Consider the following 21599-nt stretch of genomic DNA (forward strand, 5'->3'; position numbering starts at 1 on the left):
GATAAAGAGAGAGAGAGATAGAGAGAGATAAAGAGAGAGAGATAAAGAGATGAAAAAATAGCGCACTCGCCAATGTATTAGGACCAGGGTGCATAAAAGGTCAAATAGAGCAATATGCACTCTCTGGATTTATAAAACAGCACTCTTTATTAAGTTGTGACATTTTGGGGCATTCACCCCTTCCTCAAACAATTCAAAAGTGGTACAAACAGTGTTTAAATGCATAACAAGCCCCTCCTCCAACCGGATCTAGCCACTCAGCTAAAAATATGACAAATAATTTCATGTTTGAGTCATAGCAAAACAATAACATCAAAAAACATGTGTCTAATGCTCAGAAAATAAATAAAGTCACCCGACTAACATATATCAATTCATGTGATGTGTTAAAAATAATGATAATCAGTGACCACTAATTTGTAAAATGATAATATGGACCTTTATATGTAACTATATAAAAATAGGCATATAACCACCAACAAACGTTGAATTAATTCATAAAGCTCTACTGTATTTAAGCACTGATGTCTTAATGCTATTAATGTTTACCAAACATTGATTGAACATAAGCATATCTACTAAACACTAACGGTCGCCATTGCCAAACAAGCTAAAAGCACATTCACAAGGATAAGAGGCATGGCGATAACGTCATCTTGTGACACATCATTAACATTCAATCCGAACTATGCATCGTGTGTTACTATGGCTGCCAAATGATAATGCTACAGAGTCAAACCTTAAATAAATCAACAACATTGATCACATAAATAACATATGGCTATTATATCCCAAGGTATAATGTCTATATACACGAGGTCAAGCAATGCAAACCAGATATCAGACATGATTCTGTGGCAATAACAATCAGTGTCATGGGTTGCTATGGCAATTAGTATACAACTTGTGGGGACTAGTCAATGTATAAACGAGGAATGTTAAAACATATCAAGAAGTTTCTAACACATTGTTAACATCTCATTAGATAGATACCGCACCAATGTACATATACAATATGTCATTACAATTGATATATCCTAGGCATGGCATGGATAGGGTGACACAAAACTAATGGAATACCAACCCCTCACCATATTAGCAAAATATGGGAAATGAATAAGTGGAAATGAATAAGTGGACTCACATTAAAATACTCCATGCTATTGATAAAAAGACTCCTAAAGAAAAATACTACATACTAATAATTAAAGGGACTCCTAAAAAATAAATAAAATAGCTGTAGCAAAAAGGAATCTATAACAGAACATAATAATAATAAAAGTTACAAAAAATATAGCAATTATTAAAATACATAATCAGCCCCAAGCGACATCCTAACTCATAGCCAAACTTGCTAAATAAAGAGCTTTCGTATCTCATAGAGTATAGTAAGGAACCTGATGAAAAATCATCAAGACCGTATTATAAGAAACAGTGCCAGTCAATGTTAGCATTGAGTCCTCCTGGATGTAAAGTCCTAACTTATGTATCCATTTTGTTTCCACATGAAGGAGCTTTTACTTCCTGTCACCTCCCCGTCTTAGAGGGGGTACATTGTCAATAAGTAGGAAACGGAGATCCTTCACTGTGTGTTTCATCTTCAAAAAATGGTGTGCTACAGGTTGGTCTGATATACCATATTTAAATGCAGCTCTTATAGCGCTTCTATGGTTCGCTATCCGTTTTCTAATATCGTCATCCATTTTACCTATGTAATATATCGCACAGGTATATGTTTTGTATACAATACCGAAAGTACACAAAAGTTTAAAGAAACCAACTGGCCACCCAATCGTGTCCACAAGAGGATCTCTATTAAGCCCACTAGCACAATGGGGGGACTCTCACCTTCAACCTCTGGTTAGACATATGAAATAATATGTTTGAGACTCTACAGACGTTTTGGAACAACTGTCTACAATTCAGGATATAACAATGGGTGACTATCTGGTTACAATGGATGTTACAAGTTTGTACACCATTATCCCCCATCAAAGGGGGATGGAGGCGGTCAAAGATGCCTTGTTGAGATACCCCTATATAGGACCAGACAGTGGATATATCATTACAATCTTACATCTATGCCTGACTTTCAATTATTTTAGGTTTGAATCAAAGCATTTCCAACAAGTAACAGGAACAGCCATGGGGTCAACCTGTATATGGAAGGCTACGAAACCAACATAATGAAGGTATATGAACATTGCGCATGCGCAATATAAAGGGACTTCTTGCACAAGCTTTAGAGATATGTATAGAGTGGATGGGACCACTCTATACATCACATTACTGAAATTGAGGAAGTAGAGGGTGGGAGGAATTTGCCCAGTAATGGTAGGAACAAAGATATTGATTAAAAGTCTAATTTTTAAGTAAAAAAAAAAGGAAAAAAAGTTAGCGATCATAGTGCTATTAGTATATTATAACGATGGATGAATTCTGGAGCTATTAACTTTACTTTCCCTTTAAGATATCAGTGCTTAAATACAGTAGAGCTTTATGAACTGAGTCAAAGTTTGTTGGTGGTTATATGCCTATTTTTATATAGTCACGCATAAATGTCCATATTATCATTTTACACATTGGTGGTCACTGATTATCATTATTTTTAACACATCACATGAATTTATATATGTTAGTCGGATTACTTTATTTATTTACTGAGCAATAGACACATGTTTTTTGATGTTATTGTTTTCTATGAAGTTGCTATGACAACTCACACATGAAATTATTTGTCATATTTCTAGCTGAGGCTTGTTATGCATTTAAACACTGTTTGTACCACTTTTGAATTGTCTGAGGAAGGGGGGAATGCCCCGAAATGTCACAACTTAATAAAGAGTGCTGTGTTATAAATCCAGAGAGTGCATATTGTATATTGTTCTCTCTCTCTCTCTCTCTCTCTCTCTCTCTCTCTCTCTCTCTCTCTCTCTATATATATATATATATATATATTATAGCCCTTTCTATTAAAATTCCTTGTCATATACCATATACCATTTAACCCTTATATAGGTTGTTTTTTTTTTAAATAGTCTTTTATTGAGGTTTTGCACCAGTAAATCATACAGTAGCTATCATAGCATAAATTAGAACATTTTCATGGAACCCAGTACAAGGTTGTAAGTAAGAAACATAATGATTGCTAAACTATAAGCTTCTGAAACCTCCATTTTGTAATTTATGGTAGCTTTAGTGAATGACTAATTAGCTGGCCGCTTATGGACCCTTTGATATAGGTAACACTGGTGGGCATTTCAGTTATATCAAAGAGTCTATTGGGTCTAATGACACTTAGTAGGTGTTAAAATATAATTTTAACAGTAAAAGTAGAATGGTATAGGTATATGGTAAGGTACATATTATGATGGGGCCCCTTTTTGGACCCCAGTGTATTAATGGAATGATAAATCATACTTTAGTGTTCAGCGGGTAAACACCGCTTGGAGTGTTATATATAAAAATAGGAAATAATAATATAGCTATCTCTCATTTTTTTTAAATTGGATGTAGCCCTCAAGGAGACCATGTTGGTATAGGAGGACAGATATATTAATGTAATTTTGTGTCTAATATTTACAGCAGTTTCTGGTTAGTGGTGTCAAATGCAGATTTTAAAACAAAGAACAAAGGAGAGTATGCTGGCTTTTGCATTCTGACAAGAGTCTTACCTTAGGGCTTCTGAAATATAAGTGGCAGAAAAAGTGTGTCACACCAAGATGTCTGTGGAAGTCTAAATCAAAATGTTAAGGGTAGTCAGACACTGTAAATAATATATTAGGGCCTCTATATGGGGCCATTACGTGAATAAGTGCAACTAAGTTGGGGTTATCGAGATAAGATGAGCACCTTTGTGGTTGTATTGCCTCCTAAGGACTATATAAAGAATAGTTTGTTATGTTCAATATAAGATAAGGTTACATAAGTTAGTAGGATTATAGAATGCTGTCCAGGCCGCTTTATAGAATGATGTCTCCTATAAGAAAAAGTATGTAACAGCCCATAGGTTGACAACACATGTTATATAAGGTTCAAAACACATCTATAGGAATCATGACATAATGTCAAGCTAAGTTTAAGTAGTTGCTTGGAAAAAACATACAAGTTAGGCATAAATGTTAACAGTGCTGAGTATACCCTTTAGTGTGAAAAGGAAAAAGGAAAGATAGAGAAACTAACTCTTAGTAGATAATAAAGCCTAAATATAAAGCAGCAGACTTAACTACGAGTATATAACAACTAATTTTGGCCCTCATATGCGAAAGGCAAATGGACTGGAGTTAGAATTTATCAACTATCCCACCCCTTCTTTTAAACAGTAGATCTCCATTGACGGTTGAGAGACCTGAATGACAGATAATAATTTGAAAAACAGACCTCTCCAACCAGCGTTTACACATTTGTCAGTTTCAAAGTCTTCAGATAGGGATAGAAGCCGGGTTGATTTTTGGATTATACTTAAGAGATCAGGGCACGATTGTAAGCCATCCAGAAGTGTTGTTTCAAAGACTTGCCCAGGGCCTTTAGGGATATGTCCACTGAAGTGATCTCCCATATCGTAGTGTACTTCAGTGTTAAAGCCCACTGAACTTTGAGCAACATCTCCAACCTGTGGTGGCGCATCAGGGATATCTATGCTGCCATTTTCTTCTGTCTTGAATTCTTTCGGCGCACTCTGGACCAGACCAAAGGCAGCTCTCAATTCCTGGATAAGTACTTGTTGATGGCTAACAAGTGAAATTATTAGTTTATGTAGTATACTAGTTACTTGCCTCTCCATATTTGATGGTGTTGTGATGTCTGATGTAGTATACATTCGTAAGCATTAGAAAGCTGTAACTATATTACTTGCTTATTACCCCAGCAAACTGGGAGGGGGGGGGTAAGATATATCAGGAGCAACAGTGTTCCAAACGGTAAGTAGGAGAGAGTGCAGAGGATGGTTCACTGAATAGCGATGAAAAGCAGATACAATCTAAAATGGCATCTTCTACCGCACTGGTATCGCAGTTAGCGTTCTGATCTTCGTGTTAGAGTATTATCTATCTCCTTCTCTCTATGCTCCAGATACAGGTAGTGCAGAATTATTAGACAAGTTGTATTTTTGAGGATTCATTTTATTATTGAACAACAACCATGTTCTCAATGAACCCAAAAAAACTCATTAATATCAAAGCTGAATAGTTTTGGAAGTAGTTTTTAGTTTGTTTTTAGTTATAGCTATTTTAGGGGGATATCTGTGTGTGCAGGTGACTATTACTGTGCATAATTATTAGGCAACTTAACAAAAAACAAATATATACCCATTTCAATTATTTATTTTTACCAGTGAAACCAATATAACATCTCAACATTCACAAATATACATTTCTGACATTCAAAAACAAAACAAAAACAAATCAGTGACCAATATAGCCACCTTTCTTTGCAAGGACACTAAAAAGCCTTCCATCCATGGATTCTGTCAGTGTTTTGATCTGCTCACCATCAACATTGCGTGCAGCAGCAACCACAGCCTCCCAGACACTGTTCAGAGAGGTGTACTGTTTTCCCTCCTTGTAAATCTCACATTTGATGATGGACCACAGGTTCTCAATGGGGTTCAGATCAGGTGAACAAAGAGGCCATGTCATTAGATTTTCTTCTTTTATACCCTTTCTTGCCAGCCACGCTGTGGAGTACTTGGACGCGTGTGATGGAGCATTGTCCTGCATGAAAATCATGTTTTTCTTGAAGGATGCAGACTTCTTCCTGTACCACTGCTTGAAGAAGGTGTCTTCCAGAAACTGGCAGTAGGACTGGGAGTTGAGCTTGACTCCATCCTCAACCCGAAAAGGCCCCACAAGCTCATCTTTGATGATACCAGCCCAAACCAGTACTCCACCTCCACCTTGCTGGCGTCTGAGTCGGACTGGAGCTCTCTGCCCTTTACCAATCCAGCCACGGGCCCATCCATCTGGCCCATCAAGACTCACTCTCATTTCATCAGTCCATAAAACCTTAGAAAAATCAGTCTTGAGATATTTCTTGGCCCAGTCTTGACGTTTCAGCTTGTGTGTCTTGTTCAGTGGTGGTCGTCTTTCAGCCTTTCTTACCTTGGCCATGTCTCTGAGTATTGCACACCTTGTGTTTTTGGGCACTCCAGTGATGTTGCAGCTCTAAAATATGGCCAAACTGGTGGCAAGTGGCATCTTGGCAGCTGCACGCTTGACTTTTCTCAGTTCATGGGCAGTTATTTTGCGCCTTGGTTTTTCCACACGCTTCTTGCGACCCTGTTGACTATTTTGAATGAAACGCTTGATTGTTCGATGATCACGCTTCAGAAGCTTTGCTGCATCCCTCTGCAAGATATCTCACTATTTTTTACTTTTCTGAGCCTGTCAAGTCCTTCTTTTGACCCATTTTGCCAAAGGAAAGGAAGTTGCTTAATATTATGCACACCTGATATAGGGTGTTGATGTCATTAGACCACACCCCTTCTCATTACAGAGATGCACATCACCTAATATGCTTAATTGGTAGTAGGCTTTCGAGCCTATACAGCTTGGAGTAAGACAACATGCATAAAGAGGATGATGTGGTCAAAATACTCATTTGCCTAATAATTCTGCACACAGTGTAGATTGAATAACATCCTGGAAAATAATTTTAGTGGATACACGCAAAGAAGGCTTTTTCACATGCCTATAATAGCGGTTTATTCTGCCTTAGATCAGGAGCACAAGCGATGCATGTCTGGCCAATGTCTGGCAGCTCCTTATATAATTTTTTATTCATATTTATATTAACATTTATTTTTAACTCTTACACTTACACTAGGGGGCCGGAAACAGAAGTTATGAAGCAGCAGTCTAAAGACCGCTGCTCCCTAACTTGTCCGCCTGCTCTGAGGCCGCATACAGAAATCAACCCGCTCAAATACGATCAGGTTGATTGACACACCCTGCTAGAGGCCAATTGGCCGTGAATCTGCAGGGGGCGGCATTACACAAGCAGTTCACAAGAACTGCTTGTGCAATGATAAATGCCAGCAGTGTATGCTGTTGGCATTTATGGATGTGCGGCGGACATGATACGCTACATCATATCAGGTCTGCTTGCACTATGATAAATTGGCCCCATTGTCTCAACTCGCGCATACCCAATGCATGCTAAATTTGTTTGTGCTCAACTTAATACGCGTGCAAATTAGTGTCATCGCTATGTAGCGTGCCACTTGTTATCTTCCCTAAGTAAAGTAAGTAAGCTTATATCACTTTATATTTTATATATTACTTTAATATAAATTATAAGAATTGAATTCATATACAATTAAAGACGATGTTCGAGAAAAAGCAGTTTGTTTTAATTTAAATAGTGAAGCGAGTTGAGGTGATTCATGATCAATACACATAGACCTCAAAGGGACACTCAAGTCAAAATAAACTTTTATGATTCTGAAAGAGCATTCAGTTTTAAGACACTTTCTAATTTACTTCCATTATCACATTTTGCACAGTCTTTTTATATAGAAACTTTCTGGGGAACAAGATCCTACTGAGCATGTGTACAAGCTCACAAGGTATACATATACTAGTCTGTGATTGGCTGATGTCTATCACATGATGCAGGGCCCGGGAAATGGGATAAAAAAAAAATCTACTGCTTATATGAAATTCAGAGTAAGTGTTATTGCTTTGTCTTTATATTATGCTCTTTTTAATTGTGTAATTCTACTGCATTGAGTGGTCCTTTACTGATATAATGTTGTGCTTATAAGCAAATAAACAGTGCTATAAATAATATAATACTTTACTGTTTTCACATTCTTTTAGAATGCTAGAGGTTCAGGATAAATAATAAGAATCATATACTCATTTAGGTATAATATAATTATTTATATTAAGAGGAAAGTAAGTAATTAGATAAAGAGATAATTAGACATTGAGAGAAAAAAGTACTCATTCAATCAATGAAAGCATTGAATGAATTCATAATTAGCCAATTAAGACATACTTAGCTTGGGTGATGAATAAGCAGTTTGAACAACAATAAATTACCATCACACACAGATCCATTGGATTCCTAACAGATGGCCTCAAAACTCTGAAATGCAAGTAGGCCAAACATATGCTGACCTTCCTCATGAAGTCTGTCCAAAGTAAAGATTTAGTAGCAAACATAATCTGCATAGGCATAACAATCTCCAGAAAAAAATGGTAACATGATAATGAGTGATTTAGGGCCTGATGATAAAATATTGTCCTGGCTGAAGATAAATAGTAGTGCAGAATTTACAGGGTCTGAACTCACTGAATGCTAAAAGAAAAAGGGTGAAACCCTACAGCACTGCTAGATCTCTCACAAGATTTTAGAAAAGTCAATTGCTATACTGGTCTTAGAAGTGTTAGGACCTCTAACACTCTGCATTTCTATATGTGAAGGAAAGACAAGCCCAGTGCCATATAGCACTGCATTATATGAGGGTTTTGTTAAACTTACACTTTGTGCTTTGTATTTTATATTATCTTACACTTCAGACCATTCATTATTATGACATTTAAAATTTGCACTTTAAGTTTTATATTTTAATACATTTAGATTTAGATTCATCTGTGATTTTACAAATTATGTTTTGAAAGTTTCAGTGTTACTTTAACAAATTAGGATCATACTCTGTATGTTGATGAGTATGCTGATCTTCATTGGCTCACATGCAATACACTGTATCTCTCTACTGAGATGTTAACAATTAAATTCATTACCGTTTTCTATGTGGTGAATATATCCATGTTAAAGGGATAGTATACTGTAGAATTGTTTTCCCCTTAATGTGTTTCCAATGACTTGTTATACTAGCTGCAGAGTATAAAATGTATAAGAAATTGCTTCTTTGGGTTTATGTATGTATGTGAAATAGCTGGTTTTGTTCTTTAAAGTCACAACCCATTAAAATTGTTTGAGTTTGCGGGACAATCAGAGCTTCTTATTTTATCCCTTTCTGTACGCACACATGCTTCTTTCATTTCTTTCTGTCCAATCCATAACCCAATACTTAGAACAATTGAAAACAACCATTTTGGAGTGTAATTTATTCTGCCAGCTATGTTTACACCGCTTTTCTATAGTCAACACTAAAGCATATAAACTGGGTGATACCGCAGGAAAAAATCAGCTATTTCAAATACTGAAATAAAGGTAAATTAGTGATTTGTAAACAATTTAATACACAAAGGCCTAGATTTAGAGTTTGGCGTTAGCCGTGAAAACCAGCGTTAGAGGCTCCTAACGCTGGTTTTAGGCTACCTCCGGTATTTGGAGTCACTCAAAAAAGGGTCTAACGCTCACTTTTCAGCCGCAACTTTTCCATACCGCAGATCCCCTTACGTAAATTGCGTATCCTATCTTTTCAATGGGATTTTTCTAACTCCGGTATTTAGAGTCGTGTCTGAAGTGAGCGTTAGAAATCTAACGACAAAACTCCAGCCGCAGGAAAAAAGTCAGTAGTTAAGGGCTTTCTGGGCTAACGCCGGTTCATAAAGCTCTTAACTACTGTACTCTAAAGTACACTAACACCCATAAACTACCTATGTACCCCTAAACCGAGGTCCCCCCACATCGCCGCAACTCGATTACATTTTTTTAACCCCTAATCTGCCGACCGCCACCTATGTTATCCTTATGTACCCCTAATCTGCTGCCCCTAACACCGCCGACCCCTATATTATATTTAGTAACCCCTAATCTGCCCCCACAACGTTGCCGCCAGCTACCTACACTTATTAACCCCTAATCTGCCGTCCGCACGCCGCCGCCAGCTACATTATCCCTATGTACCCCTAATCTGCTGCCCTAACATCGCCGACCCCTATATTATATTTATTAACCCCTAATCTGCCGCCCTCAACGTCGCCGCCACCTACCTACAATAATTAACCCCTAATCTGCCGACCGCAAAGAGCCGCCAGCTACATTATAGCTATGTACCCCTAATCTGCTGCCCCTAACACCGCCGACCCCTATATTATATTTATTAACCCCTAACCTGCCCTCCCTAACATCGCCGACACCTAACTTCAATTATTAACCCCTAATCTGCCGACCGAATCTCGCCGCTATTCTAATAAATGTATTAACCCCTAAAGCTAAGTCTAACCCTAACACTAACACCCCCCTAAATTAAATATAATTTTAATCTAACGAAATTAATTCACTCTTATTAAATAAATTATTCCTATTTAAAGATAAATACTTACCTGTAAAATAAATCCTAATATAGCTACAACATAAATTATAATTATATTATAGCTATTTTAGGATTAATATTTATTTTACAGGTAACTTTGTATTTATTTTAACCAGGTACAATAGCTATTAAATAGTTAAGAACTATTTAATAGCTAAAATAGTTAAAATAATTACAAATTTACCTGTAAAATAAATCCTAACCTAAGTTACAATTAAACCTAACACTACACTATCAATAAATAAATTAAATACAATACCTACAAATAACTACAATGAAATAAACTAACTAAAGTACAAAAAATAAAAAAGAACTAAGTTACAAAAAATAAAAAAATATTTACAAACATTAGAAAAATATTACAACAATTTTAAACTAATTACACCTACTCTAAGCCCCCTAATAAAATAACAAAGCCCCCCAAAATAAAAAAATGCCCTACCCTATTCTAAATTACTAAAGTTCAAAGCTCTTTTACCTTACCAGCCCTGAACAGGGCCCTTTGCGGGGCATGCCCCAAGAAGTTCAGCTCTTTTGCCTGTAAAAAAAAACATACAATACCCCCCCCAACATTACAACCCACCACCCACATACCCCTAATGTAACCCAAACCCCCCTTAAATAAACCTAACACTAAGCCCCTGAAGATCTTCCTACCTTGTCTTCACCTCACTGGGTATCACCGATCGGTCCTGGCTCCAAAATCTTCATCCAACCCAAGCGGGGGCTGACGATCCATCATCCGGTGGCTGAAGAGGTCCCGAAGAGGCTCCAAAGTCTTCATCCTATCCGGGAAGAAGAGTAGATCCGGACCGGCAACCATCATCTTCCAAGCGGCATCTTCTATCTTCATCCGATGAGGATCGGCTCCATCCTGAAGACCTCCACCGCGGACCCATCTTCATCCGGCGACGTCCAACTGAAGAATGACGGTTCCTTTAAATTACGTCATCCAAGATGGCGTCCCTCGAATTCCGATTGGCTGATAGGATTCTATCAGCCAATCGGAATTAAGGTAGGAATATTCTGATTGGCTGATGGAATCAGCCAATCAGAATCAAGTTCAATCCGATTGGCTGATCGGAACAGCCAATAGAATGCGAGCTCAATCTGATTGGCTGATTGGATCAGCCAATCGGATTGAACTTGATTCTGATTGGCTGATTCCATCAGCCAATAAGAATATTCCTACCTTAATTCCGATTGGCTGATAGAATCCTATCAGCCAATCGGAATTCGAGGGACGCCATCTTGGATGACGTCCCTTAAAGGAACCGTCATTCTTCAGTTGGACATCGCCGGATGAAGATGGGTCCGCGGTGGAGGTCTTCAGGATGGAGCCGGTCCTCATCGGATGAAGATAGAAGATGCCACTTGGAAGATGATGGTTGCCGGTCCGGATCTACTCTTCTTCCCGGATAGGATGAAGACTTTGGAGCCTCTTCTGGACCTCTTCAGCCACCGGATGATGGATCGCCAGCCCCCGCTTGGGTTGGATGAAGATTTTGGAGCCAGGACCGATCGGTGATACCCGGTGAGGTGAAGACAAGGTAGGATGATCTTCAGGGGCTTAGTGTTAGGTTTATTTAAGGGGGGTTTGGGTTTGATTAGGGGTATGTGGGTGGTGGGTTGTAATGTTGGGGGTGGGTCATTGTATGTGTTTTTTTTTACAGGCAAAAGAGCTGAACTTCTTGGGGCATGCCCTGCAAAGGGCCCTGTTCAGGGCTGGTAAGGTAAAAGAGCTTTGAACTTTAGTAATTTAGAATAGGGTAGGGCATTTTTTATTTTGGGGGTCTTTGTTATTTTATTAGGGGGCTTAGAGTAGGTGTAATTAGTTTAAAATTGTTGTAATATTTTTCTTATGTTTGTAAATATTTTTTTATTTTTTGTAACTTAGTTCTTTTTTATTTTTTGTACTTTAGTTAGTTTATTTCCTTGTAGTTATTTGTAGGTATTGTATTTAATTAATGTATTGATAGTGTAGTGTTAGGTTTAATTGTAGGTAATTGTAGGTATTTTATTTAATTAATTTAATGATAGTATAGTGTTAGGTTTAATTATAACTTAGGTTAGGATTTATTTTACAGGTAATTTTGTAATTATTTTAACTATTTTAGCTATTAAATAGTTCTTAACTATTTAATAGCTATTGTACCTGGTTAAAATAAATACAAAGTTACCTGTAAAATAAATAATAATCCTAAAATAGCTATAATATAATTATAATTTATATTGTAGCTATATTAGGATTTATTTTACAGGTAAGTATTTAGCTTTAAATAGGAATAATTTATTTAATAAGAGTTAATTAATTTCGTTAGATTTAAATTATATTTAAGTTAGGGGGGTGTTAGTGTTAGGGTTAGACTTAGCTTTAGGGGTTAATACATTTATTAGAATAGCGGTGAGCTCCGGTCGGCAGATTAGGGGTTAATAATTGAAGTTAGGTGTCAGCGATGTTAGGGAGGGCAGATTAGGGGTTAATACTATTTATTATAGGGTTAGTGAGGCGGATTAGGGGTTAATAACTTTATTATAATAACGTTGTGGTCCGGTCGGCAGATTAGGGGTTAATAAGTGGAGGCAGGTGGAGGCGACGTTGTGGGGGGCAGATTAGGGGTTAATAAATATAATATAGGGGTTGGCGGTGTTAGGGGCAGCAGATTAGGGGTACATAAGGATAATGTAAGTAGCGGCGTGACAGATTAGGGGTTAAAAATAATATGCAGGGGTCAGCGATAGTGGGGGCGGCAGATTAGGGGTTAATAAGTGTAAGGCTAGGGGTGTTTAGACTCGGGGTACATGTTAGGGTGTTAGGTGCAGACATAGGAAGTGTTTCCCCATAGCAAACAATGGGGCTGCGTTAGGAGCTGAACGCAGCTTTTTTGCAGGTGTTAGGTTTTTTTTCAGCTCAAACAGCCCCATTGTTTTCTATGGGGGAATCGTGCACGAGCACGTTTTTGAGGCTGGCCGCTTGCGTAAGCAACTCTGGTATCGAGAGTTGAAGCTGCGTTAAATATGCTCTACGCTCCTTTTTTGGAGCCTAACGCAGCCTTTATGTGGACTCTCAATACCAGAGTTATTTTTATGGTGCGGCCAGAGAAAAGCCGGCGTTAGCTTTTTGGGTCGTTATCGACAAAACTCTAAATCTAGCCGTTAAGCAGGTAAAAGGGTTCATTGGCAACAAATTAAAGGAGAGAAAAATTTAGGGTTGCAAGTGAGTCATTTGTAATGTCGACACAATCACTATCAGACAATTTTGTTTTGTTTATCGGCAGCATTATTTATATTTTCAGTTTAGTGGAAAATAGCCAAATACTTTGCATGTGTCCTCCCTGTTTTACTGATATTAATCCAAATTCTCCATACTTAATGGCAGATTTATGGTGGAATTATTTACTTATCAAGCTAAACTTGATATAAAAGTTGTTTATTATTGGTATTTGCATGCATCTTTTTTTTGCTTGTATTACAAGTTGAAAGTAAATGCAATCGCTTGAGTGCAAATTAAGTTAACATGCGTCAGGTTAGCGTGACCTCAGAGCTCTGGTTAAAGGGACACTGAACCCAAATTTTTTCTTTCGTGATTCAGATAGAGCATTACATTTAAAGCAACTTTCTAATTTACTCCTATTTATCAATTTTTCTTTATTCTCTTGGTATCTTTATTTAAAGTGCAAGAATGTAAGTTTAGATGCCGGCCAATTTTTGGCGAACAACCTGGGTTGTCCTTGTTGATTGCTGGATAAATTCAACCACCAATAAAAAAGTGCTGTCCAGAGTTCTGAACCAAGCTTAGATACCTTATTTTTCAAATAAAGATAGCAAGAGAACAAAGAAAAATTGATAATAGGAGTACATTTGAAAGTTAAAGTTAACTTGCATGCTCTATCTGAATCACATTGCAAAACATAAAAGTGTCACAAAACTTATCAAAAATGCAATACAAAGAATAGTTACACTCATAACACCATCTAATAAAATTTATTAAAAAATAATATTGCACAAAAAAGTCATGTGTTCAAAAATATGAGGTCTCAGGTGTTAGAAAAAAAGTCAAAGGGCTTTAACATAGACATACATACATATACATGTCTGAAGATGTATATGAATGTAAATATATATATATATATATATATATATATATATATATATATGTGTATATATGAATTTATATTATATTATATTATTATTATTATTATATTTTATACACATATAATCACATACATACATATTTATACATATATAGACATATGGAGCCCTTTGCAGTTAATTATATCAAAACATGTAAAAATATATTTATGCAATATTTATGCATATTTAATAAAGTGTTATGCTCTGTTTGTACTGTAAATATTTCCCATGCCAATGTTCTGCACATAACAGAATATGTTTTATGTACTTTTAAATAGATATTCCTATATACACTATATCTATATATATAGGTAGAGATTTATATTGTACCATCAGATATATAGAGAAATAAATATTTATTAATAAATTGAACATATTCTATGCGAATAACATTGCAATGTGAAATATTCACATTTTCATGTCCGGTTAGTGATATACAATCATGTTTGCGTGCGAGTAGGGTGTTTTTTCTATTTTTTTTGCTCCATTGACTTCTAGGGGGGAATATGTTATCGTGCAAGCAAAATTCTAAGCTCAGCTTTATACATTTGTAGGGTTAGCGTGCAAGTAAAAACAATTTATTTTCATCTTGTAATACAAGCGCAACCCAATTTGCACAAAAAGCTTACTTCTAGCGAAGTTAACTCTTGGTCGGGAGAGTTAAATAATGCTCCACAAGTAATTTGCCCCTATATCAATAATGCCTCTGTATAAAATTCCTTAAAAAAATATTAACAGAACCTTTTTGTTTTTTTTCTGAATCTTTCCCTCTTAGGCCATACTATAACATACTATAACTTACTATAACATACTATAACAAACTATAACATACTATAACATACTATAACATACTATAACATACTATAACAAACTATAACATACTATAACATACTATAACATACTATAACTTACTATAACATACTATAACATACTATAACATACTATAACAAACTATAACATACTATAACATACTATAACATACTATAACATACTATAACAAACTATAACATACTATAACAAACTATAACATACTATAACATACTATAACTTACTATAACATACTATAACATACTATAACATACTATAACAAACTATAACATACTATAACATAATATAACATACTATAACATACTATAACAAACTATAACATACTATAACATAATATAACATACTATAACATACTATAACAAACTATAACATACTATAACAAACTAAAACAAACTATAACATACTATAACAAACTATAACATACTATAACATACTATAACATACTATAACATACTATAACAAACTATAACATACTATAACATACTATAACAAACTATAGCATACTATAACATACTATAACAAACTATAACATACTATAACATACTATAACAAACTATAACATACTATAACAAACTATAACAAACTATAACATACTATAACATACTATAACATACTATAACAAACTATAACAAACTATAACATACTATAACATACTATAACAAACTATAACATACTATAACATACTATAACAAACTATAACAAACTATAACATACTATAACATACTATAACATACTATAACAAACTATAACAAACTATAACATACTATAACATACTATAACAAACTATAACATACTATAACAAACTATAACAAACTATAACATACTATAGCATACTATAACAAACTATAACATACTATAACAAACTATAACAAACTATAACATGCTATAACATACTATAACAAACTATAACAAACTATAACAAACTATAACAAACTATAACATACTATAACATACTATAACAAACTATAACATACTATAACAAACTATAACAAACTATAACATACTATAACATACTATAATATACTATAACAAACTATAACATACTATAACAAACTATAACAAACTATAACATACTATAACATACTATAACAAACTATAACATACTATAACATACTATAACAAACTATAACAAACTATAACATACTATAACATAATATAACAAACTATAACATACTATAACAAACTATAACATACTATAACATACTATAACTTAGTATGATAAAATCCACCCCCCTTTTCCCTTTTTTTTTTTACCCATGCCCTTCCAGAGTCTCAAAGAGGCTAACAATAGAAACATATCCAAATATTCAGTGAAACCTGCATTCACTTATTGCATATGAATATTGTAATATTGATGTTTTTCATGTCAATACAATCTACATTCACTGGCACGTGGACTAGTTGCTTATTTGTACTCCCTCAAGAGACAATAGACTTTGCACTGCTGTTTCCCTTCTCTACCATACAAAAGAACCTGTCAAATGAACTACTATTGTTTTGCTTCACTTACTGTCATTAGTGTTTTTATGTTTAAAAATACATAAAGATAATAAAAAAAACACCACACAGTTAACACACAGCTCTGGTTTTGGAGCACAACATGTTAAATGTGTCACCTATTACCATCACTACATCATTTTAAAAGGGATTGATCAAAATACTGGGCCTTCAACCTGTGATGTAATTTGTATGGCCACAAAATTGCATTGACAATGCCCCAGATTACAAGTGGTGCGCTAATGCTAGCACTGGATGCGATAAGCAGTATCACTGGACCATGCTAAAATTACCACACAATTTTATATAACAAATCCACTGTAAGGGTCAGGGTGGATAGGAGGTGTAGTGTATGTTGCAACAGAATTGCAGTTGGTGGGGTGGTTTTTTTTACCTATACAAGGTCATGACAGGAAGTCCTAGGCCTCCTTTTTCCTGTTGTGCTGGCCAAAAATACCTGCTTGTCCCGCCCTTCCTCGCTGTTTCTTTGGATGGTGGCTTGAGTCTTACAGCTCCTGAATGGGTTGCTTTAGTCAACACGGCTAAGGTATGGTTATTGAGCTAGCCTTAGCTAAGTCCGTGTTTGCAATTTGTTCTTTCCTGTGATAGTTGGCTTGTGCAGTTGGGTCCCCTTAAGGGAGAGATATTTTTGCACTCTGGTAGCGGGAGTTCTTGAACCCTTTCCCAAGTAGGCAGGTCATGGGAACTCTCTGCAAACCCCATATTTGCATTGCTTCCACTGAACATTCCAATTTGGGACCTTGACCTCTTGTTTAACTTGAGAAGACTAGTGACCCAGTTATTAGTAATTTATGTTGTTATGCTGAATAAACACAACCACCCACAGTCTTTCTCTCATGTTTATTTCATTAAGTTCAGTATTTAGTAATTTAGTTTTGTAGCTACACCGGTAACTCTCAACATGGATCTTTAATCCCTTATGGGCTTAACTCATGTGTTTATCTATTGCAAGGGGAAAACCCAAAAGAACCAACATGCATGTATTTAATAATGAAATATTAGTCAGAATATAATGTAAAATACACTTTTAGATATAAGAGAATGCTTAAAGGGACAGTTTACTCAAAAAGGTTCTACCCTTTAATTTATTAACAATGATCCCCTTTACCTGCTGCAATGTATTTAATTGTTTACAAGTATTTCCTTTACCATTATATTGGCTTTTCAAATAGTTGATTTAGCCTGTAATAACCCCACCTGTTCTGAAAGTTTCTGGCCTTAGGTCTAAGATAAAGAAAAGCTGTGTAAAAACAGCCAGCAGAAGAAATTACACTCCCAGTGGGGTATAGAAGAGTTAAGGTAATGAATGTTAATTTTCCATTGTTCTTTATAAAAAATAGTCTTTGTTTTTATGGACAGATATAAGATAAAGAAGCTTGTATATGTACACAATGGGGCCAATTTAACAAATGTCAGAACAGACATGATCCACCCGACATCACTAAATACGCTGTTGGCATTTAACATTGCACAAGCATTTCTAGTGAAATGCTTGTGCAATGCCGCCCCCTGCACATTCACAACCAATCAGCCGCTAGCAGGGGGTGTCAATCATGCCCGATCATATCTGATCGGGATGAATGCTTTCCGCCACCACAGAGATGGCGGACAAGGTGGCAGGCAGCAATCATTTTATGTTTCCAGCAAGCCTGAAGGCTCGCACTGAAAAGCTGAATCTGCAGCATGTTAAATTGGTCCCCAATGTGATAAAGTAATGGAATCTGATTATACCTACAAGCTCATCCCATTTTATAAGGTTGTGGCTTTAAAACACAAAATCAGATATTTCATACACACAAATAAACCTTAAAAAGTAGATTCTCATACATTTTATACTCTGCAGTTGGTAAAAATGTAATTGGAAACACATTAAGCGAAAACATTTTTTACAGTGCAATGTCCCTTTAAGAAAACACAAGCAGTACAATTTGCATTGTTTGACAAATATCACAAATTCCCTGTGTTTATTACAAAATATATTCGTTGTAGTTATTAATCACTATGGAAAGTTCAAGTATTAACATTTTTTACATGACCTTTAGTTAATAGTTCAGGAAAAAAACATTTGATATGTTTATTCATGCGAATAAATGTGTTAAGGAATGAAAATGTACTGAAGAACAACAAGGAAAAGATGTAAAACAGTATTTAAACATATTTTATTCTCATGACTAAAGATTTTCACACACATTGAACTACATCTAATGAAGCATTTTGGTCTGCAAGCTGCTTGTGTGATATCCACTGGGTCTGAAAAGTCCCTTGTGAGATTCATTAAAGTAAAATATTCCATTTACAACTGTATAGCTCACTGCATTTTGCATTGACAAATAAGGAATAATGCAGAATAATAGTTTTCTTAGAATGTGAGTTTATTGATTTTACCTTTTGTATTTTATACAGTTAAGAATTCTCATTAAAAAAAAATACTTGTATGTCCCTTTAAAGGGACAGTCAACACTTCCGTTAACATTATTTGATATTGAAAAATAAAAACCAAAGATCCGCCTACACTATACCCCTTCTGCCGTGCCGCCTTGCTTCTGTACTAATCACTGTCGCTAACTTCTCTAATACTGGGTAAATATGGCAGACGAACTCCCCCCACCGTTACGTAGCTGCCTTCTTCATCAAATGATCAGCAAATCAGAATCCAATCTTCGGTCAGAAATTTGCAAGCTCGTGCAATTTCTGACCGAGGATTAGATTCTGATTTGCTGATCATTTGAAGAAGAAGGCAGCTACGTAATGGTGGGGGGAGTTTGGCTGCCATATTTACCCAGTATTAGAGAAGTTAGCGACAGTGATTAGTACCGAAGCAAGGCGGCAAGGCAGAAGGGGTATAGTGCAGGCGGATCTTCAGTTTTTATTTTTCAATATCAAATAATGTTAACGGAAGTGTTGACTGTCCATTTAATGAAAAGGGATTTTTTTTTTATTATAATCCTAGTAATTTTACACTTTGTATTTTGTATAGCATTCTAGCTAGAAATACAAATTATGAATAAGACACAGTTTAAATCCATATTCCTTGCTGTACAGAATAAGTTGCAGTTTCTGCTAGTGGGGTAAACAGGGATATTTTTAGGAACGTTAAAAAAAGGCATTCTAGTTCAAAAATAAAATAATTTACAGAATGGCATTTTAACATTAGTATGCCCTTGTTAACACTTTTGTGTGTTGGAACCATTAAAGGGACAAGTCCAAATTAAACTTAAATTGATTGTATAGAGCATGATATGTTAAACAACTTTCCAATTTACTCCTTATATCAAATTTGCTTTTCTCTGTTGGTATCCTTTGTTAAAGAGTGATCCTAGGTGAGATCAGAGACCTACACATGTCTTTAGCCATCTGGAACCAGTTTTTGCAACAATGTTTAAAGCAATGTTATACCTATTTTTAAACTCTGCCACTACAGATTGCTAAAGACACGTGCACACTTCTAAGCTCCTATCAGCCTTCTTATGCAAGCTCAACTATCATTAGAAATGTTTATATCGCTGGCAGTGGGAGCGAGCAGACAGATTCCTTGCATAGTAACCTCCTCTACCCTCTCCTCAAATGAGGGCAACACCTAAACAGAACAAGGGTGCTGAGCCAGTGTGGTGCTATATAAAATGTATGTAGCTGCCAATTATTTGCCTTGACCTACTCTGATCTGCAATGTTTTGTGGCTTCTGAATGTAACTGTAGCTACTGTATGTGTTTTCAGTGTGTTGGTTTTACTTTATGAAAGTAGAGCATATGAAGCACAGAGAAATTGTCAGGGATAGCAGGACAGTGTGTAGTTTGCAATTAAGTTGCATTAAATCATTGCTACAGAAAGCAGAGGGGACAAAAAACAGGAAATATTCCAATGCAGTCTTGTTAAAGATTTCTTGCGGCTAATCAGAAAAGAAGTCAGTCTCTCTTATCACTAATTAAATAAACAGACAACACAGAAAGAGATTCCAACCCACAACCATCCCACAAAATACAAGATGTTAAACCTTGCAGTTTCATTTAAGAAGCAGGATTTTATAGGAAGAACCTAGAGGTCCAGCTTCCTTTCTAATTGAATTACATAGTAACTTTGTAGTCACTATTTCTAAGATGCTATAGTCCTGCAAATTTATCTTTTTCCTTTTTAAAAAAAAATCTATTTATCAATCCTCAAGTGGAATTACAAAAGAGAAGTTATACAATACATAATGCAAGATCAGTGTGGGTACAGTTAAAGGGATAGTAAACACCAAAAATGTTATTGTTTAAAAAGATAGATAATCCCTTTATTTACCATTCCCCAGTTTTGCATAACCAACACTGTTATAGAAATATACTTTTTACCTCTATAATTACCTTGTATCTAAGCTGCTGCTGACTGCCTCCTTATCTCAGATCTTTTGACAGACTTGCATTTCAGGCAATAAGTTCTGACTCTTAAATAACTTCACGTGCATGATCACAGTGTTATATATATGAAACACATGAGATAACGCCCCCAAGCTGTAAAAAACTGTCAAATGCAGAGGTAGCCTTCAAGGGCTTATAAATTAGCATATGAGCCTACCTAGGTTTAGCTTTCAACTAAGAATAACAAAAGTACAAAGCAAATTTGATGATAAAAGTAAATTAGAAAGTTGTTTTAAATTACAAGCCCTATCTAAAACATGACAGTTTAATTTGGACTTTACTATCCCTTTAAAATGAAAGATGATTATGCAGATGTCATTTGAAAATCATATAATGGTTTAGTTCACACTCGAGAATTTATTTTTCATCTATAACTAGATACTAAAAATCTAACTAACAAAAATAAGGACTAACTAACTGAGAATATAAATCAACAAAAACTAACAAAGACTGCTCAGCAGTTAAAACATGTCTAATCATGCTTACCAAGGGACTC

This window comes from Bombina bombina, chromosome 5, assembly GCF_027579735.1.
Source record: "Bombina bombina isolate aBomBom1 chromosome 5, aBomBom1.pri, whole genome shotgun sequence".
NCBI classification, from domain to species: Eukaryota; Metazoa; Chordata; class Amphibia; order Anura; family Bombinatoridae; genus Bombina; species Bombina bombina.